This window comes from Bidens hawaiensis, unplaced genomic scaffold (genome assembly GCF_021521415.1).
Source record: "Bidens hawaiensis isolate Kalapana, Puna unplaced genomic scaffold, B.hawaiensis_p1.1 tig00038681_1, whole genome shotgun sequence".
NCBI classification, from domain to species: Eukaryota; Viridiplantae; Streptophyta; class Magnoliopsida; order Asterales; family Asteraceae; genus Bidens; species Bidens hawaiensis.
Window position 1 is genome coordinate 68,343 of NW_027496806.1, and position 19,250 is coordinate 87,592.

A 19,250-nucleotide genomic window follows, 5' to 3' on the forward strand; every position below is an offset into this window, starting at 1 on the left:
CTTTACAGAAAAAATGTTTAGATTACAAGTTGGAGAACCATGATGCAAAGTTTGTGGCGGAAATCACTGGGTGCATGATGCTTATGAGAGGAGAAATATAGAAGTCGAGGCACGGAAAGCTCCATGGGAATCACTTCTTGTAAAGCCTCCTCCATACAAATTTGCATATGATCAAATGGGGAACTTCTTAGGGTATAAAGATTTGTCTGGGAATATATTAGAGCCCACCCCAGAATTGGAGGCAATAATGGATGATGTATTGTTTGCCGTTAGAAAGGATTTGGAATATATTCCACTTTTGAATCCACCTTTGTTTGAAACCCTGAGTGAGATTGAAGATACTGGGAACAGAGAGTAGAGGAGTATATGCCCTCTTGGGAGGAAGAATTTAAGTATGAGTTTGGTGAAGAGTTGATGGATTTTACCATGACAGATGAAGGAGAGTTTGACCTACTTGGTGATTTAAAGTTGCTTGAGGATCTATTGTATAACGAGCCAAGTGCGGGGATCAAGAATGAGCCTTGTGAGGAGAGCCATGAGGTGGGTGGTGAATCAGTCTTTCCACCATTGCACTTTGAATGTGAAAAACCAAACATGAACCGTACTCAATCTCTATTCGGGATGTGTTGAGGTTTAAAAAGTTGTCTAAAAGAGTAAGGAGGATATCTAGGCTCAGAGATCATGGTGTGCTGAAGAGTTCGTCACTCCTGTTTCACTTTAGGGGATCATTTTTTGGGGAGTCTAAGAGTTGGTGGGCCGAGTTTAATTCATATGGTCGTGCCCATGAGAGTTGTGCAATTGGTTTCTTCCCGGCCAATTGTAAGAGAAGTGTATTGAGGAGCATCGATGGGAAGAGGATAAAGGAGAAGCCTCCTGATTGAGGTTTCGGGAGCGAGTCCGGCTGAAGACTATTCAATAACCTTAGCGCTTCCCGGGAGGCAACCCGGTAATATCTTTCCTTATTATTTTATCTTCATTTTTATTTTTATTTCCGAGTTTTGCCGGGTTGTTTCTTCTCTTACTTGCAGGTTATTCCTTGGTTGGTTGATGACGTTTGATGAGCTAGAGATTTAAACAAATGTGGGGATGCAATTTTCTTATGGATTGCCGATTTCGTTCGTTAGTGATAGCTTGATATAGAGAATTGGAGTTTTAAGCTTGCGTTCGAATAGGATGGCGAGGAACATGATTCACCGCACACTTGCATGATCACATATACCAGGGGAGTCTGTTCCACTTTATTTTTCTTTATGTTTAGTTTTGTCTTTTCCTTGTCTCACATTGACGAAAATGTGAAATTTAAGTGTGGGGATGGAAAATTGATGTTTTTAAGAAAAATAAAAATAAATAAAAAAATTGAAAAAATAAATTGATTGAAAACTTAAAAGAAAAATGTCCCAAAAATTTAATGAATACTTTTGCAAATAATGGAAGATGATAGTAAAATCGGAAATTGGTTTTTCAAACTACTAATAATATAAGATAAATAAAAGAAAACACACTTAACTTGGGATGTGTCGGTAGGCTCAGCCTTGAAAATGAAACGGCAAATTTGATAAAATGGTTAAAACGGAAATCTTTTAGGGGTAAAGCGTTTTGTCCGTGGAAGATAAGTAATGAAAGGTCGGGCCATACTCAAGCCTCAAATTTTGGTATGAAAATGTGGAAATATCATGAGTTTTAAAAATTTGAATACGTTATCATATGATGCTTGGGTAGGTTTAACGTTAGAGTATGCCGTGTAGCCTGTGATATAAATTTTAAACTGCTAGTTTAGTGTTTTACACCTCACTGGCGTATGGTTTTATAACCTCAATTCTTGTATTGATGGGATGCTTTGGGTCCGGAGACCAAGGGTCTGTATGCAGTCTATTCATCTGGGTATTTACAATTCTTAGGTGGGATTGTGAATATTTAAGATAAAGCTAAAAAAGAGCAAACCCGTAATTTTCTGCCACATAAGTCATTAAACCATGATCACTAAGTACAAAAGTACAAATACACTACAGACTTGATCATCCACGCTGTTATCCATGTGGGGTCCCCTTGGTCGGGTCTCATTACCATTAAGAAACGGACCACAAGGGACACGCTACATGTAAGCCCTACAAATGAAATTTTGCATACTCACCTATGGTGATGGTTTCGGTGTATTGCTTGATAACGGGGGTATGTCATGTTGTGGGGAACACTAGCTATTAAATAATTCAACCTTAATCGTATCTAATGGCTGCTTGGTAGACTTTGATGCTTAAGCTTAGGTGGATAAACAATAACCTTGATCGTCTTAACTATTCATGAAAAAAAATAGAGCAACAAAAGTTTTACTTCTGCTAGTTTTGAGGTTTAAGTCAATTTGGGGTGGTCTGGTCTGGTAAAAGCTGAAAATAAGCGGGTCTTAATTGTGTAAACCACTGAGTAATATTATTGTCGGATCTTGTTTGTCCCGGTAAAGATTAAGGCATGGGTTTAAGTGGATAAAAATATCGGTGATCGTGGTTTTTGCGTTCTTCTAAGCTTTAAAAAATTAACCTATATGTTTTTAAGACTGTATTTTCCGATTCTGATCCAACTGCATTAGACTTTTTCAGGGAAGAATAAGACTTAAGTGTGGGGATGTTTGATGTGTTGTAAAATACACTTACTTTCCTTATCGTTTTATCATGTTTTAAGTACTTTATTAGTTTAATTATTAAGAGTTATGGCTTGTTTTTGCTTGATTTTACAAAGATTGATGATTAATTGAAGGTTATGAGTTTTAAGGAAGAAAAGTGTCTAGTTTGGAGACTCTAAGGGCCTTTTTTATCAACTTTGAAGACTACAACTCAAGGCCCGACCCAAGCCCACAAGATCCAAGCCTTTTATGCTTAATATATGAAGATAATTAAAAAAAAGAACCATAACCAGCCATCAATCCCGAAATCAGCACCCAACTAGGAAAACAATAACCCTAAAAGCCCCCATATACGAGGAAAAATTCGTTTTTTGCAATTCTTGAGCCAAGGGAAGAAGGAGGAGGCTAAGGATGGTTGTGGACAGCAGCTAGGGACCATATACACTCATAATCTCAGCCATAATATTGAGTAATACATCCATAAACTTTGTGTTTTTGTTCAAGAACCCTAACTAGTTGATTTGATCTTTTATGTTGGATTGTTTTGCAAGTAACTTGAAGGTTTACTTGTGTTTGATTGAGATTGATTCTTGAATGAGTTTACTTATGTTTATGTTGATTTTTATGATGTTTAAATCAATAATTTGCTGCTATCCAAAATTAATGTTAGGCTTAACTTGTTAGTTCTACCTAGGTTAGATGATTATTGTTAAGTTTTAGTAAGTAGATTGGATTGTTGATAATCATGACATGAATTGTTAATGTAAAGTTTGGTTTAACATTGAATTAGGTTGTGTTTAGTGGCTGTGTTTTGATTAATAATACTCAATTACCTCTTACTTTGATTGATTGAATTGGTTTTAGCTTGTTTAAACTCTTTACTTTGTGTTTAGAGATTGTTTGCGGGGTGTACAACCGTAGGGTTAAGTTGGGTATATTCATTAGTTAAAATCAGCGGGTAGGCACCTTCTTAGAGACCGAGAGGTGATAGGAAGAAGGGTCGTCTCATAGCTTTTACTTGTTAGGATTAGGATCGCGCGAGAGCGGGTTCGGTTCTTGTCGGGTTTGGGTTTGTGTGCGATTTGTTGACCTAGTTTAAGTTAAACTGAATTGATCCTCTATCCTTGGTTGCGTAGTATTCGTGTCCATTAGGGTAGTGTGTCGGTGAGACCGAGAGGAGAGTCGGCATTAGAGCACTTTAACAATTTATCACCCGGTTAGTTCTTAAAATCAACTAAGTGTAGGTTAGGGTTTGTTAGTGAGACCGAGAGGTGATATAACTTTCTTGAGTGAACCTTAGTTGTGTCATCCTTAGGAACTGGTGTCGTGAGATTCTACAATCCATTAGCTTATTATACCTTCAATAGGATTCTTGCCTAGGTAGACGTTTTTCCCAATGATAAATCTTACTTTCAAAGTTTCGTCTAGTTTTCTTAATTTAAGTCTTTTAAGTTAATTTAAGTTCGGTTAAGTAGTTAATAATTAAAAAACATTTAAAATATATTATCCTTAGGTGAGTCTTGGTTAGGGTTAAGTATTAAATACGTTTTCACGTGTCCTTGTGTTCGATACTCGGACTTCATTAGTGCTATACTATTAGTGATCGGTACACTTGCCGGTTTTGTGTTGTTTCTTTAGGAGTCTTATTTAATAAATTTAAAGCTTAGTTGTGAGAGCATCATTATACACACATCACCAAACAGATCCCAGATGTTGTCACAGGTACGTTTCTAGTAATTCCGCTTCAGTATTATTTGATTCAGGTGCGAACAAAAGTTTCGTAGCCACGCCATTTAGTAAATTAGCTAAAATGAATTGTTGACGAGTGTCTGAGACTTTTATAGTAGAAACAGCTAGTGACACTTCGGTTAAAATATTGAAAATGGTTAAGGACTGTAAGATAGAGTTAGAGGGACATGAGTTCCCTGGTTGTCTGAGTATGAAGCTCAGATTGTGTGTAAGAGTAGGATAATAAGGTTAAAGTCCTTGGATGGTAGTGTGGTGATGGTTTATGGTGATAAGGAAAGTTCTGGGCTTAATGTCATTTCGATGATAAAATTCGAGGGTTTGTTAAGGCGAGGGTGCGGTGCCTACCTGGCGTATGTTGTCAACGCTATGGCCGAGACGAAAGAAATGAAAGATGTTCCTATCGTGTGCGACTACCCAGAAGTATTCCCTAAGGATCTTCCGGGGTTGCCACCGGAGCGAGAGATAGATTTTCAGATAGATTTAATACCAGGAGCCCAGCCCGTCGCGACAGCGCCTTACCGTCTAGTACCGTCCGAGATGAAAGAATTGATGTCCCAGCTACAAGAACTCCTAGACAAAGGTTTTATAAGGCCGAGTGTCTCTCCGTGGAGCGCACCGGTGTTGTTTGTGAAGAAGAATGATGGAAGTATGAGAATGTGCATAGTCTATCGCGAGTTGAACAAGCTTACGATAAAGAATAGATATCCTTTTCCAAGGATCGATGATCTGTTTGACCAACTGCAAGGTTCAGGTTGGATCTCACGGATAGATCTCAGATCAGGCTATCATCAGCTTAAAGTGAAAGAGGCAAACATCCCTAAGACAGCGTTTCGGACGCGGTATGGACACTACGAGTTCCTCGTAATGTCATTCGGTCTAACGAATGCTCCTGCAGCATTTATGGACATGATGAATAGGGTGTGTCAGCCGATGTTGGATAAGTCGGTAATTGTCTTCATTGATGATATATTGATTTATTCAAAGAACGAGTCTGATCATGCTGAGCATTTGAGAGAGGTATTGGAGACTCTGAAGAAAGAGAAATTGTATGCTAAGTTTTCTAAGTGCGCGTTCTGGTTAAGAGAAGTGCAGTTTCTAGGTCCCGTGATTATTCTTGAAGGTATTACCGTGGACCCCGCTAAGATTGAGGCGATAAAAAATTGGAAGACTCCACAGAATCCAACTGACATACGAAGCTTCTTAGGGTTAGTTGGCTACTATAGGAGATTCATCGAAGGTTTCTCCAAGATAGCCGCACCGTTGACTGGTATGACCCGAAAGTCGGTAGTATTCAGTTGGTGAAAGTTCCAAGAAGAAGCTTTTGAGGAATTAAAGAAGAGACTCACGCAAGCTCCAATCCTTGCTTTACCCGATGGTGAAGAGGATTTAGTTGTTTGTACCGATGCCTCGCATCGTGGGTTAGGTTGCGTGTTGATGCAACGAGGGAAGGTAATAGCTTACGTGTCTAGACAGTTGAAAGTCCATGAGAGTACTTATCCGACACATGATTTAGAGCTAGCAGCAGTGGTGCATGCTCTTAAGATATTGAGGCATTATCTGTATGGTACTAAGTGTACCATTTACATAGATTTTAAGAGTTTAAAGTACTTCTTCGAGCAGAAAGAATTGAACATGAGACAGAGAAGATGGTTGGAGTTGATTAAAGATTATGACTACGACATTAAATACTACCCTGGTAAAGCTAATATGGTCGCCGACGTGCTAAGTCGTAAGAACGAGGAGGTCATTGCAACAGTGACGTCATACCAGTTAATTATGAACTCAAGCCTATTTGAAGAAATAATCAAAGTGCAGACAAAAGTGCTAGTAAATGAAGGATTGATAAAGAAAGAAAGGATTTTCGGTCAGCAAGATGAGTTGATAGAAAACACGCATGGTGTGAAGACTAGGTTTGACCGTATGTGGATCACATGTCATGGAGATCTTAGAGGTCGAATCTTAGATGAAGCTCATAAGTCAAGATACTCAATTCATCAAGGAACTACAAATATGTACCAAGATTTGAAAGGAGACTACTGGTGGCCAGGAATGAAAAATGATGTAGTGGATTATGTTAGTAAGTGCTTAACTTTTTTACAAGTCAAAGACGAACATCAGAAGCCTTATGGGAAAATGCAACCGCTTGAGATACCTGAATGGAAATGGGAACACATCACCATGGATTTCATAACTAAGCTACCTCGTACAGCTAAGCATCATGATACCATTTGGGTGATTGTGGACCGTTTGACCAAGAGTACTCACTTTCTGCCTATACGAGAGGCTATCTCGTCCGAAACGTTTGCAAGCTTGTTCATAAAAGAGGTTGTGACTAAGAATGGAGTACCAATATCGATCGTGTCTGATAGAGATACACGGTTTACTTTGAGGTTTTGGAAAAATTTCCATGAAGCTATGGGGACGATATTGAACATCGGTACGGCGTATCATCCTCAAACGGATGGGCAGTCTGAAAGGACGATCCAAACCCTTGAGGATATGCTACGTGCTTGTGTTTTAGATTTTGGTGGAAGTTGGGATGATCATCTTCATCTGGAAGAGTTCTCCTATAACAACAGTTACCATTTGAGTATTGGTATGCCACCGTTTGAAATGTTGTATGGTAGATGATGTAGAACCCCGGTATGTTGTGGAGAGATTGGTCAGAAAAAGATGGGAAGTTTAGAAGTTGTGCAAGAAACTTCTTTAAAGTTCGATCAGATCAAGGCAAGAATGAAAGCTGCTCAAGACAGACAAAAGTCGTATGCTGATAAGCGGCGGCGACCTATTGAGTTCAATGTTGGTGAAAGTGTGATGCTCAAGGGCTCGCCTTGGAAAGGAATCATTCGTTTCAGGAAGAGGGGAAAGTTGAGTCCGAGGTACGTTGGGCCGTTTAAGATTATTGATCGTGTGGGTGAAGTGGCTAACAAGCTGGATCTACCCGAAGAGTTAGAAGGAATTCATCCAACCTTCCATGTTTCTCATCTGAGAAAGTGTCTAGCTGATGACACGTCTCACGTGCCATTGATGGATATTAAGGTTGATGAACAGCTGAACTACATTGAACAACCGATAGAGATTGTCGATCACAAGGAGAAGCAACTTCGTCAAAAGGTTATACCTTTATTAAAAGTGATATGGAAACATCACAAAGGATCAGATGCTACTTGGGAAACTGAGGATGAGATGCGCAAGTTTTACCCTAATCTGTTTAAGTAATAGTTAGGTTTCGGGGACGAAACCTCTTTAAGGAGGGAAGACTTGTAACATCCTAAATTTATAAATAAATAAAAGAAAGTTTATGATTCGAATCGTGTGTTAATATTTAACTAATATTAAATATAGAAAGAAGTATGGATTTGGATAATCAAAATGGATTAAGATGGTGGGACGGGCCTTAGGTCCATGGGCTTTAAGGAGTATAAATACTCCCTTAAACCACCCTAAAAACCTAAATCCTCATTACGTCTTTCCGTATTCTCTACGCACTAAAAAACACACACACTTAAACACACCTTACGACCGCAAGCTTAAGGAAGAAATCCAAGACTCGAATCAAGCTATAAATTGATAGATGTTGGATATTTAAGTAAGATACAAGATAACGAAGTTAAACCATAGCTTTAAAACACGTAAAGGTACGTTCTTGATCTTTAAAGTTTATGAATTCATGAACGTTTAGTCGCGAAACTTAAACCTTGAGTGGATTGGGTATAAACGAGTATTAAAGTAGCAAACTTGATGTTAAAATGAACTTAACGAACCTGCGGTTATGAACGACTCATTAAAGAAGAACCCTAGATCTAGTTTTGAACGTTTTAAGCCTAAAAATCCAAACTTTACGATTCCCCGGGTCAAGTCTTATCTGAAAATGGCTGTGGGAACATGTACGGATTGGATATTGTCATATTGAAGGTCTACATGTTGAAACGATAATGGTCAGTGGGTTTAAGATCAAACCCGTAGCTGCTGTTACAAGTTCGCCTGCTGATTAAGTTCGCCACTTCAAGTTTGCCTGCTGATTAAGTTCGCTTGCTATAAGTTCGCCTGCTGTTCAATTCGCCTCATATAAATTCGCCTGATAAGTTCGCTTATATCTAAGTTTGCTTATATCTAAGTTTGCTTATATCTAAGTTCGCTTATATATAAGTTCGCTTATATCTAAGTCCATATATATCTAAGTTCGCTTATATTGAGACCCGGATACATGGTGACCCGTATATGTATACGAGTATACGTGTATAGACTTGATGGTATGCATCGTAAAGACCTAAGAAGATAAAATACTAGAACGTTAAAATAAATGAAAACCCTAAATATGCTAAGTAAAAGTAATCTAGTACTAGGCCATTAGATTAGATCAGATAAGTATTGATGCGTGTAACATATATACAGTTAGCCGAGCTCAATTAAATAAGGGATTAACAATTAACGGAGAAAGAAACAGAGTTCAGGTGAGTTTCTAACACCGTTTCCTTGATATGTTTTCGGGGTTGTGTGCATACTCAATGTGAATGTTAATACACTTACCTTAACTGGTATGTGTATGTCTTAATGATGAATGTGATATATTTATGTTATATGATGAATATATACTTAACAATATGTGAATGACCTTCGGGTATTGAACGTATTGTTAATGGAAGTAAATTTATTAAGTATGGAATGAGTATATGAGATAAAGTATGCATGGATAATGATATGTATGTATATATATGTATGAATGTAAAATGATGTATGGTTGTATGGTAACGAAGAGGGAACCGGGCCCTAATAATACTCGAGGCAAGAGGGAACCGAACCCTAATATTATTCGAGGCAAGAGGGAACAGGGCCCTAATAATACTTGAGGCAAGAGGGAACCGAACCCTAATAATATTCGAGGTAAGAGGGAACCGGGCCCTAATAATACTCGAGGAAAGTAGGGCGTAATGCTCTTTATAACGTAGGTTATGAAGGTAAGAAAGTGTATGATAAAAGTATGATAGTATGTATGAAAGTATGTAATATGAATGTGTTGTACGTTGTATGATTAACTAGAACTTACTCAGCGTAGCTGACTTGTAGTATGCACGCAGGTGAGTAGGATGAGGCAGCTAGCTTGAGCGGGGGAACATGGCAAACGAATAAAAGGCTGGCATCTGGAGACTCATGACGTTTTATAATTTATGTTTGATTTTGAAAGACACAGTGTTAATTTAAGAAAAGTTATGAATTGAAATATAATGTTTTATGAAAGTTTTAATATTCCGCGAATGTTTTAATTAACTCTGATAATTGGAACTGTGTTTATGAGTAAATCTAACGTCCAAATGTGAGGCACCGGTAATGGGGCCTTACAAAGAATATTATGTAGATAGACCGAAGTTTGTAAGGCTTCCACCCAAAAATGAGGTGGTAATGAGGCGTGGGTGGGAAGAGATAGCATGATCTAGTTCAGGCGACGGATCACGCATTCCGCCTTCCCGTTTTGCCGGGAAGTGTGTCGGCACGAAAAGCGGAATTGTAAGCCATGTTGAGAAGCAAAGTCTCTAAACTGAGTGTTATCAAATTCACCACCCTTGTCACATTGGAATGTTTTTATTCTTTGATTAAATTGGGTTTGTATAAAAGCATGAAATTTTGTGAATTTTTCATACGTTTTGGATTTATATTTTAGGGGAAATACACACGTGAATTGCGTGTAATCATCAACAATAACAAGATAATATTTACAACCATTTTTTGTTAGGATTGGAGATGTCCACAAGCCACAATGTACAATATCAAAAGGTAATAATGTAACCGAATTTGACACATCAAAAGGCAAGCGTTTATGTTTAGCAATTTGTCATGAATTACAAACAAATGACTTATTCAACTTATTGCAAGAAATAAAATGTTTTGAAGATAGAAAATCTAGCACATGTAAACCAGGATGTCCTAGACGGTTGTGCCAAAACGTGGATGCTGACGAAGCTAAGAGAGCGGAAGCAACAGTAGAGGTTGGTGTGGTTAACGGGTAGAGATGATTTGAGCTATTGTGAGGACTCAAAATCTTCCTAGTCTTGTAATCCTTCACAGAAAAGCCAAAAGGATTAAAATCGACATTTACCCAATTATCTATAGTACATTTGCGTACAGAAATAAGGTTTTTGATAATTCCTGGGGTATAAAGTATATCGTTCAGTTGGAGAGGTTTAGAGGTGGAGGGAAGGGTGGTATGACCCGATCCAACAACTGATAAACGATGACCACTTCCAACTAAAACAGATTGGATAGAACTTGTAATTGGGTTAGAAATCATACATGGGTCCGAAGTGAGATGGTCCGAGGCTCCGGTATCCATGAGCCATGGGGCATTACCCGGGTCCATTGTCATGGCTTGGAAGGTATCTCCAAGCTCGATAGGCTCAAGTGGATTAAATTCCGTGAAGTGGGCTTGTCCCGCGGTTCAGTGGGCTAATTAGGCTTGGATCCCGAGTTCCATGGAGTGCCCAACCGTTGTAAGTAGGGTAGGGACAAGGTGGTACGGTCCAGTAGGGGATAGTCCAGAATTGTGGCATCGGTGGATATGGGTTGGAGGCCCATTGGTTATTATTTGATCCACAATTATTATTTGGTCCACGGTTATGGTTACTGCCGGAGCTGCTGTTATTCTGGCGTTGGCCAGGCCCACTGGTACGGTTTGAACGAGGCCCAAATGATGGAGAGTTGGACTGTGAATGTTGCTGCCAATAATGTTGTTGCGGATGCTGCTGCCCACGGTGAGAGTTGGGACGCCTGCTAGGTTGGCGAGAGTTTCGGTACTGGTTACGAACATTGTCGCGATGAGGTGGTGATTGTTGCTTGACCGCAGTCATGGCATGTGAAGAAGTATTACTGTCGCGAGCCTGCTGACGGTTTAATTCGTGTTCAAGCATGTCACAAGCAGTGTGCCAATCAGGAAGTTGTTGATTGATCAAGGCACCGGTAATAGCAAATTCAATTGGTAGACCCCGAGCTAACTAGAGTACTAGGCGTTGCTCATTGACCGGTGTACCGACGTCGTTCAATTGGTTGGCTAAATCTTTAAGTTTCTGACAATATGCTTCAAGAGATGGCATGTCGGACAACTTGAGACTATTGAACTTAGTTTCTAAAGTTTGATATCTGGACCCTTTGTTGTTAAGAAATATGTTCTGCCGCCGGATCCATGCCTCCAGCGTGGTAGACTCGTGTTCGAGTATCCGATTTAAGTAGTCGTACGACATGGATCCGTAGATCCACTGAAGCACGATAGCATCAACTTTCATCCACTGATCATGGGATGGGTCATTTTTCGGTGGAGGTTCGGTTCCATCAATGTGGTTGATGACGTCATACCCACGTGCATGGAGTCGGAACAGTTTGACCCAAGACGAGTAGGAAATTTTGGATCCGTCAAGAGGAGGGACCTTCTTCTCTATGTCTGTGACTGTGTAAACCGGGTGCAAGGCGGTTGGTTTGGGTGTCTCTGGTTTTTCGCGAAACCGAAGCAAGAGGTGAAAAAAAAATGGCCAGCGGCTTTAGGGTTTGGTCGAAACCAAGGAAAAGAAGAAGAGAGGATTTGGCTCTAATACCATGTGATTTATTATGAACTCCTTATCGTCTCATTCCATTAAGCCAATATAAATACAAATTACAATCAGATATAAAAGGTAACAATATATCCTAAAACTATAGAATGATATTATACAATAAATACAAAATAATATACAAAAAACTATGCTCGCTAATAAACATAACTTATATTATTTAGTTACTGTTATCATACTTTCATGTATAATATTAATTATTACAAAAGTATATAGTTAATATATTAATTAAAAGTTATATAAACGTCTAGGCTCCGGAGCTAGCTGAGCCCGATAAGTGAAGCTCTGGATCGTAGCTTATTTATTAAACACACTTGTTATTTTGGTTCGGGCTCGTTTATGCTCGGCCTGAATGAAGCTTTTAGGAGTAACTCACTAGTGGCTTGGCTTGTTTTCACCCCTACAATCTATGCAGCTGATCTATTTCTTAATGTGTATTTGGCTTCAAGATAAGCTTTTTATTTATTCCTAATGATGTGCATGTGCGCATTACAATTTAAAGACGAGCCAAATGGAAAACACAAAATGGTAAGCATGGGAGTTATCATTGGAGGATCAGTAGGTGGTTGTGTTATAGTCCTATTACTTTTCATAGCTGGACTTCATGGTTACCGAAAATGAAGAGCTGAAAAGGCTACTAACATGTACACTCCTTTCGGTAAGTCTTGAAATGGTGAATGATGAGTATAACGCATGGTCTAAGTTTACTCTTGCAGCTTCTTGGGACCCTGATAAAGGAAGTGGCGGTAAACCTCAAGTAAGAGGGCCAAGATCTTTCACCTTTGAAGAGCTTAATACATGCACAAATAACTTTACAACAACAACCAATATAGGTTCCGGCGGTTATGGGATGCTTAGTTGTAGTAAATTTGCATCCGTGTTTGTACGTGTTTTTGACCAGCTTTTGCTAACAATGTGTAGGTCTATAGGGGGACTCTACCAAATGGGCAACTGGTTGCTATTAAAAGAGCTCAACATGGATCAACACAGGGTGGCATTGAGTTTCGAAATGAGATTGAGATTCTTTCAAGGGTTCATCACAAGAATCTTGTAAGTCTTGTTGGTTTCTGTTTGGATGCTGGTGAGCAGATGTTGGTCTATGAGTATATTGTAAACGGGTCCCTCAAGGACAGCCTTTCGAGTATTCTTTCTTCTCTCAAATGATATGTTTTGGTTGCAAAATATTTGGAAAATTAACTCTACAATGCTTTGAAACAGGGAGGTCCGATATCAGGTTGGATTGGACCAGAAGACTTCAAATAATCCTTGAAGCTTCAAGAGGTTTGCAGTATCTGCATGATCTTGTTGATCCTCCCATCATACATAGTGATGTCAAGTCAACTAATATCTTACGTAACGCGCACTTAAACGCCAAGGTTTTCTGCTTTTGGTCTTTCCAAACTGCTCGGTGATTCTAACCGCGCATTTGTTACAACTCATGTCAAAGGCACAATGGTTAGTCAACTTTCTTCCTTACTCATTTTCTTTTCTGATGCCAAAGATTTGTATATTGTAAAAGTGACAGAAATAGGCCTGCACGTTCAGTGAAATGTTGGTGAACCATTCGACAAGAGGTTCGTTTGTTTGATAAACGAACGGACATGAACAACATTGTTTATTCATTTAGGTAATGGAACAAACATGAAAAAATGTCTCGCTCGTTCATTTATTGTGTGTGGACATCCGTTTTTTGTTTATGTTTCGCTTGCTTTTGTTTATATAATTAGTTAAGGTTTTAGGCCCATTACAATTTAGACTAGTTTAATGAAATTATGGTTAAAAACTGATGGATTTGGTAAAAAGATATTTTCTCATTTTTTTTTTTAAATGCACTGATTGTTTACAAGGAATAAATAGAAAAAGTTACAACCAACTACCATATATATAAAGCATAAATCAAGGAAAACATATGTAAAAGTCCATATGTGACTAAAATACGTCCAATACTCCCCTTCAAGTTGGAGCATGGAGGTCACAAATGCCCAACTTGTCGAGTAGGAAACGAAGTTGTTGTGTCGCAAGGGCCTTTGTTAGTAAGTCGGAGACCTGTATTTTGGAGTTGATGTGCATGGGAGAAATTTGTTTTGACTCTACCCTTTCTCTGACAAAGTAACAATCCATCTCCACATGTTTGGTTCGCTCGTGAAAGACGGGGTTGTTTGCAATGTGTCTGGCTGCAAGGTTGTCACAAAACAATGGTGTCGGGCCTTCAGGTGCAGCACCGAGTTCAACCATGAGCCATCTCATCCACAAAACTTCACTAACAGTAGTTGCCATGGCACGGTATTCTGCTTCAGTTGAGGAACGAGAGACAACAGATTGTCTCTTTGATTTCCAAGACACCGGTGCTCCTCCCAACAATAGTAAATAACCGGTTCTTGACCTTTTAGTCATGGGGAAACCGAGCCAGTCCGAGTCACAATAGACAGTGAGTCTAATGCCTCCTTCTTTAGGAAGGAGTATTCCTTGACCAGGGGTTGTTTTGAGATACCTTAAGACCCGTGTGGCGGCATCCATGTGTGTTTGTCTTGGATCAGCAACAAATTGGCTCAATACGTTTACCGAGTAGGCAATATCTGGCCGTGTAGCTTGGAGGTAAAGCAGTATGCCAATTAGCCTACGGTACTCGTGGACATCAACCCGAGGATCTTCTTCATCCTTTCCTAGTCTCAAGTTTTGTTCCATAGGGAAGGAATTCGGTCTACAGCCAAGCATGCCAAGTCCTTTAGAATATCAAGGGTATATTTCCTTTGACTCAAAAACAATCCATCCTTTGTGCGGGCCACCTCAATACCCAAAAAATATTTGAGTTAACCAATGTCTTTGATGCTAAACTTTTCATCTAGGTATGCTTTGGTTTGTTGTATTTTAGTAGAATCATTTCCAACGACAATGACATCATCTACGTATATAAGAGCCGCAACGTAGCTATCATCCTTCTTGTATTTGAACAAAGACTGATCAACATGAGATTGCCTAAAATCAATGGTAAGGATTGCCTGAGATTGCCTTAAACCGTAGAGCGACTTCTTCAATTTGCACATCCTTGTTTCCTTTTCTTTTGAGAAACCTTGAGGAATTTTCATCTATACTTCTTCACTCAAGTCTCCATGAAGAAAGGCATTGTTCACATCCAGTTGTTGTATGATCCAACCTCGTTTTGATGCAACAACAAGAAGGCTTCTAACGGTCGTCAATTTGGCAGCCGGTGTGAAGGTTTCATGATAATCGATACCCTCCATTTGAGTGAATCCCTTTGCAACTAGACGTGCCTTGTATCTTTCAACCTCCCCACTTGGTTTGTACTTTATTTTGTAGACCCATTATGAGTCAATAGCATGTTTTCCCTTTGGTAGTTCTTCAAGCGTCCAGGTTTCGCTCTCCCCAAGTGCTTTAATTTCTTTTTTCATAGCTTCTACCCATTTGGTGTCTTTTACGGCCTGGCTAAAAAATTTTGGTTCACCGTTCGAGCCGATGGCTGCTAAAAAGATTTATGAGAGTCGGAAAATTTATCATAAGAAACATAGTTAGCCAATGAGTGTACTGTTGAGGACTCTTGATTATTCACAGGTAAAGTATGCTCTATTGATGGGGGGTCTTATGATGTAATCTTCTAGATGCTTTGGCTGTGTTCGAATCCTTTTAACTCTCGTTGGTTCGATGGTTTCATCAATATGGCTTTCTATTTGAGCTATCGGTTCTTGACTTCTTTCATTTAATTTTGGGCTATTAGAAGTAGTATTTTGTAACCGTAGGTCATCCACATGAATTGTAGGTGAGTTTTGCTCAGGTGGCCCAGATTCATTTTCATCATAACTGATAGGCCCACTTTCAGGTTCAATAAAATGTGTTGTTCCAGTTGAATCTATCTCTTCATTTTGTTGTTGTGGACTGTGAGGTGGTTTTTGGTCTAGCCCAGTTTGTTCAACGACAGGTGGCTCACCCTCATTCACATCTCTAACATGGTGTGGCCTGTGGATGGGTGTTCGATAGAGCCCGTCAAATTCATCAAAAAATTCAAAACCAACATTTTTGTTAACTTTTTTAGCGAGCATCTCAATATTTTCACCAACTTTAAATGGAAAGATACTTTCAACAAATTTTACATCCCTAGAGATAAATCATTTTATGACTTTTGAGATCAAAGATTTTGAAACCTTTTGTTCCAGATGGGTAGCCCAAAAACACTCCCGGTATCCCCTTTATCTCGAACTTATCCCCCCTTGTTTCGGTACTTCTACAATATGCTAAACATCCAAAAACCCGCATATAATTATACTCGGGTTGTTGGTTGTATAATATCTCTTAAGGGGTCTTATTTTCGATCACCTTGGACGGTAGTCGGTTGATGATGTGGGTGGCAGTCAAGACACACTCTCCCCAAAATCTAGTGGGAAGATTAGCCTCAAATTTGAGTGCTCGAGCTGTTTCAAGCAAGTGTCGGTGCTTGCGTTTCACTACCTCGTTTTGTTGGGGGAGTGTGGACAAGTCGTTTCAAGGACAATTCCCTGAACATTGTAAAAGTCCATCATACGCTTAGATATGAACTCTCCACCATTGTCACATCTTATTTTCTTAATGTTTTTCTCAAACTATGTTTTAATCAGTTTTTGAAAATTTATTAAACAATCTCTTGCCTGATGTTTGTGTTTGAGAAGAAAAAACCGAGCGGCTCTACTAAAGTCATCTACAATGGTTAAGAAATAGTTCGCCCCTGAAAAAGAAGGTGTTCGATATTTTCCCCAAACACCACAGTGCAATAAATCAAAGCAACCAAATGTTCTAGTAGTACTAACCGGAAAGGGTGACCGTTTGTGTTTAGCCTTAGCACACGAATCACAAACAAAATCTTTAGGTTTAAAAGAAACATCCGTAAGTAAATTGACACGTGAAAGCTTGTCATTTGATGCATGTCGTAACCTTTTGTGCCACATATCAATTGTGCTCATGAACGCTTTTCTTTTATTGCTTCTCATCTCCATCTCGTATAGACCACCTCTTCTTCTACCTGCTCCAATCAATGTCCTTGAACGCAAGTCTTGCAAGACAAAAAATCCGGGAAAAAACGTTACCAAACATTGAAGGTCATTAGATAATTTGCTAACTGATAATAAATTGCAGGTGAAGTTTGGAACATGCAAAACTCCTTTTATTATGGTTCCATTCGGTAGGAGGCAATCTCCCATACCCTCAACCGATATTGTGTCACCATTGGGAATGGTAACAGGAGGTTCACAAATGGTTTTGACTTTGTTATTCAGCACACAATCTTTACAAGTCATATGATTAGTAGCACCAGAATCGATTATCCATTTTTCACCTCGATCGGTTCTACGGGTTTCGTTTGCCTTAGGCCCCGTATCATCACTTGTTTTGCTAACATTAGAGAACATCTTCAAAAGTTGTTGGTATTGATTGACGGTTATACCCGGTATGAGGCTCGACTCTGTCTCCATACAGGCTGCCTCCGGCTTCGTCTTTATGGATTTTCCTTTACCATTCCGGGTAGCCAATCCGTTCATCCATATCGATTATGCCCGTCTCTTCCACAAAAGGTATAATGTTCGCCTTGATCAATCATACCTCGTTTATGTCATGGTTTCATTAAGGGATGGGCTTGAACCCGCATACAAAAATGCCTGAAAGGTTATCGGATCGGTTTATGTCTTCTTCATAGTGGTAATTGATACATTTTCAGACACTAGGTTGTAAGTGGTTCTCGGTGTGTTTTAGGGTTTAGGCCGTGAGTTTATCGACCTGCTGTGATACCATGATGAATTTTTTTAAATGTATTGATTGTTTACAAGAAATAAATAAAACCAACTACCATAGATATAAAGCATAAATCAAGGAAACAAATATGTAAAGTCCATATGTGACTAAAATACGTCTAATAAAAACGGTTTCAGTCCCTGCGGCTTGGCCCAAACTGCCACTTTAATCCAGTTTCTTTTTTCTTGCCTGCAAGACATTTTAGTTCAATTTTTGGTCACTTAAGTCCAACTCACTAAGACTGTTAGAAAAATCTGTTAACTCAAAAATTCCAAACCACAATAAATATATTTTTGGATTAAAGTGACAATTTGGGCCAAACCACTACGACTAAACAAAACTTAACTCATTAAATTAAAATATCATCCGTCTCTGTTTACTCTAGTTTTATTATTTATTTAGGCCCAACAGATTGATGTTTACATTTAATTTTAATTGGTCTTAGATCAATAATGTTCCTTTATGTTTGTTCGTCAATGTTCAAATATGTTCCTTCATGTAAGTTCATAAATCATTCATTTAAACTATTAACGAATGAATACGAACACATTCTATTTCTTAACAAACAAGCACGAACAAGAAAACTCCATTAGGTTAGTTGTTCGTGTTCGATTTTTTGTTCGGTTAAAGTTAAACAAACGAACATGAATGTACTCCGTTCGTGTTCGTTCGGCTCATTTAGAGGCCTAGACTAAAACCAATAATACATCTGAAAGCTGTAATTACAATGGATGAGGAATCCTCAGTTTATAGGAATTAAACCCTAGACAAACCTATAACATTTAACAAATATCGACTGAACAGTTTTGAATTTAATAAACTCTAAAATATTTATAAACGTTACAGGGCTACATTGATCCTGAATACTACATGACCCAACCACTGACTGAAAAAAGTGATGTTTATAGTTTGGAATAGTGATGTTGGAGCTGATAACAGCTAGGAACCCGTTTCAAAACGGTAAGCATATTGTGAGGGTGGTCAATGAGTCAATGGACCGTAACATTTGTGAAGTTTTTGACCCGACCATTGGTTTGAGCATTGACCTACATGGGTTAGAGAGATTTGTTGATGTTGCATTGAGGTGTGTGGAAGAAACAGGAAACCAAAGACTGAAAATGAGTGATGTTGTGAAAGAGATTGAAAATATTATGGAATTGGCGGGTATTAATCTGAATGGCGGGCCAGAAAGCTATGGATGGGAAAATCAACTTGAAAGAAGCCCTCTTTACATGTAGTTAACAAAACAAATGGTTGATCTTTGTAAAAATATGGTTTTTGTAATAAAGTGTTTGTGACCGGGGCACCTAAATCTTGAGTTGAACCCGGTTTGACCCATTACCCCCAAACGTAAACCGGAATTTGTTTGGTGAAATTACAACTGTTTGTGATTAAAATGTGTAAGATTAAGTTCAGGATGATTTATATTTATTGGAATTTTCTAATATATGTCCTATGGGTACATATAAGGACTATTTATTTATGGCATATTTTTAAAAAACTAATAGTTCATATTAATT

General features: G+C 38.7%; 1 long non-coding RNA gene across 1 annotated transcript in view; it reads left to right on the forward strand.

Moving 5' to 3' along the window:
- Positions 1–18,911, forward strand: part of LOC143590595 (uncharacterized) — a 31,053-nt gene extending 12,142 nt beyond the window's left edge. The window contains exons 2-4 of the long non-coding RNA XR_013145496.1: positions 12,461–13,099; positions 13,177–13,413; positions 18,577–18,911. This is a non-coding gene — a long non-coding RNA (uncharacterized LOC143590595). The remainder of the gene's footprint in view (positions 1–12,460; positions 13,100–13,176; positions 13,414–18,576) is intronic.
- The last annotated feature ends 339 nt before the right edge of the window (positions 18,912–19,250 follow it).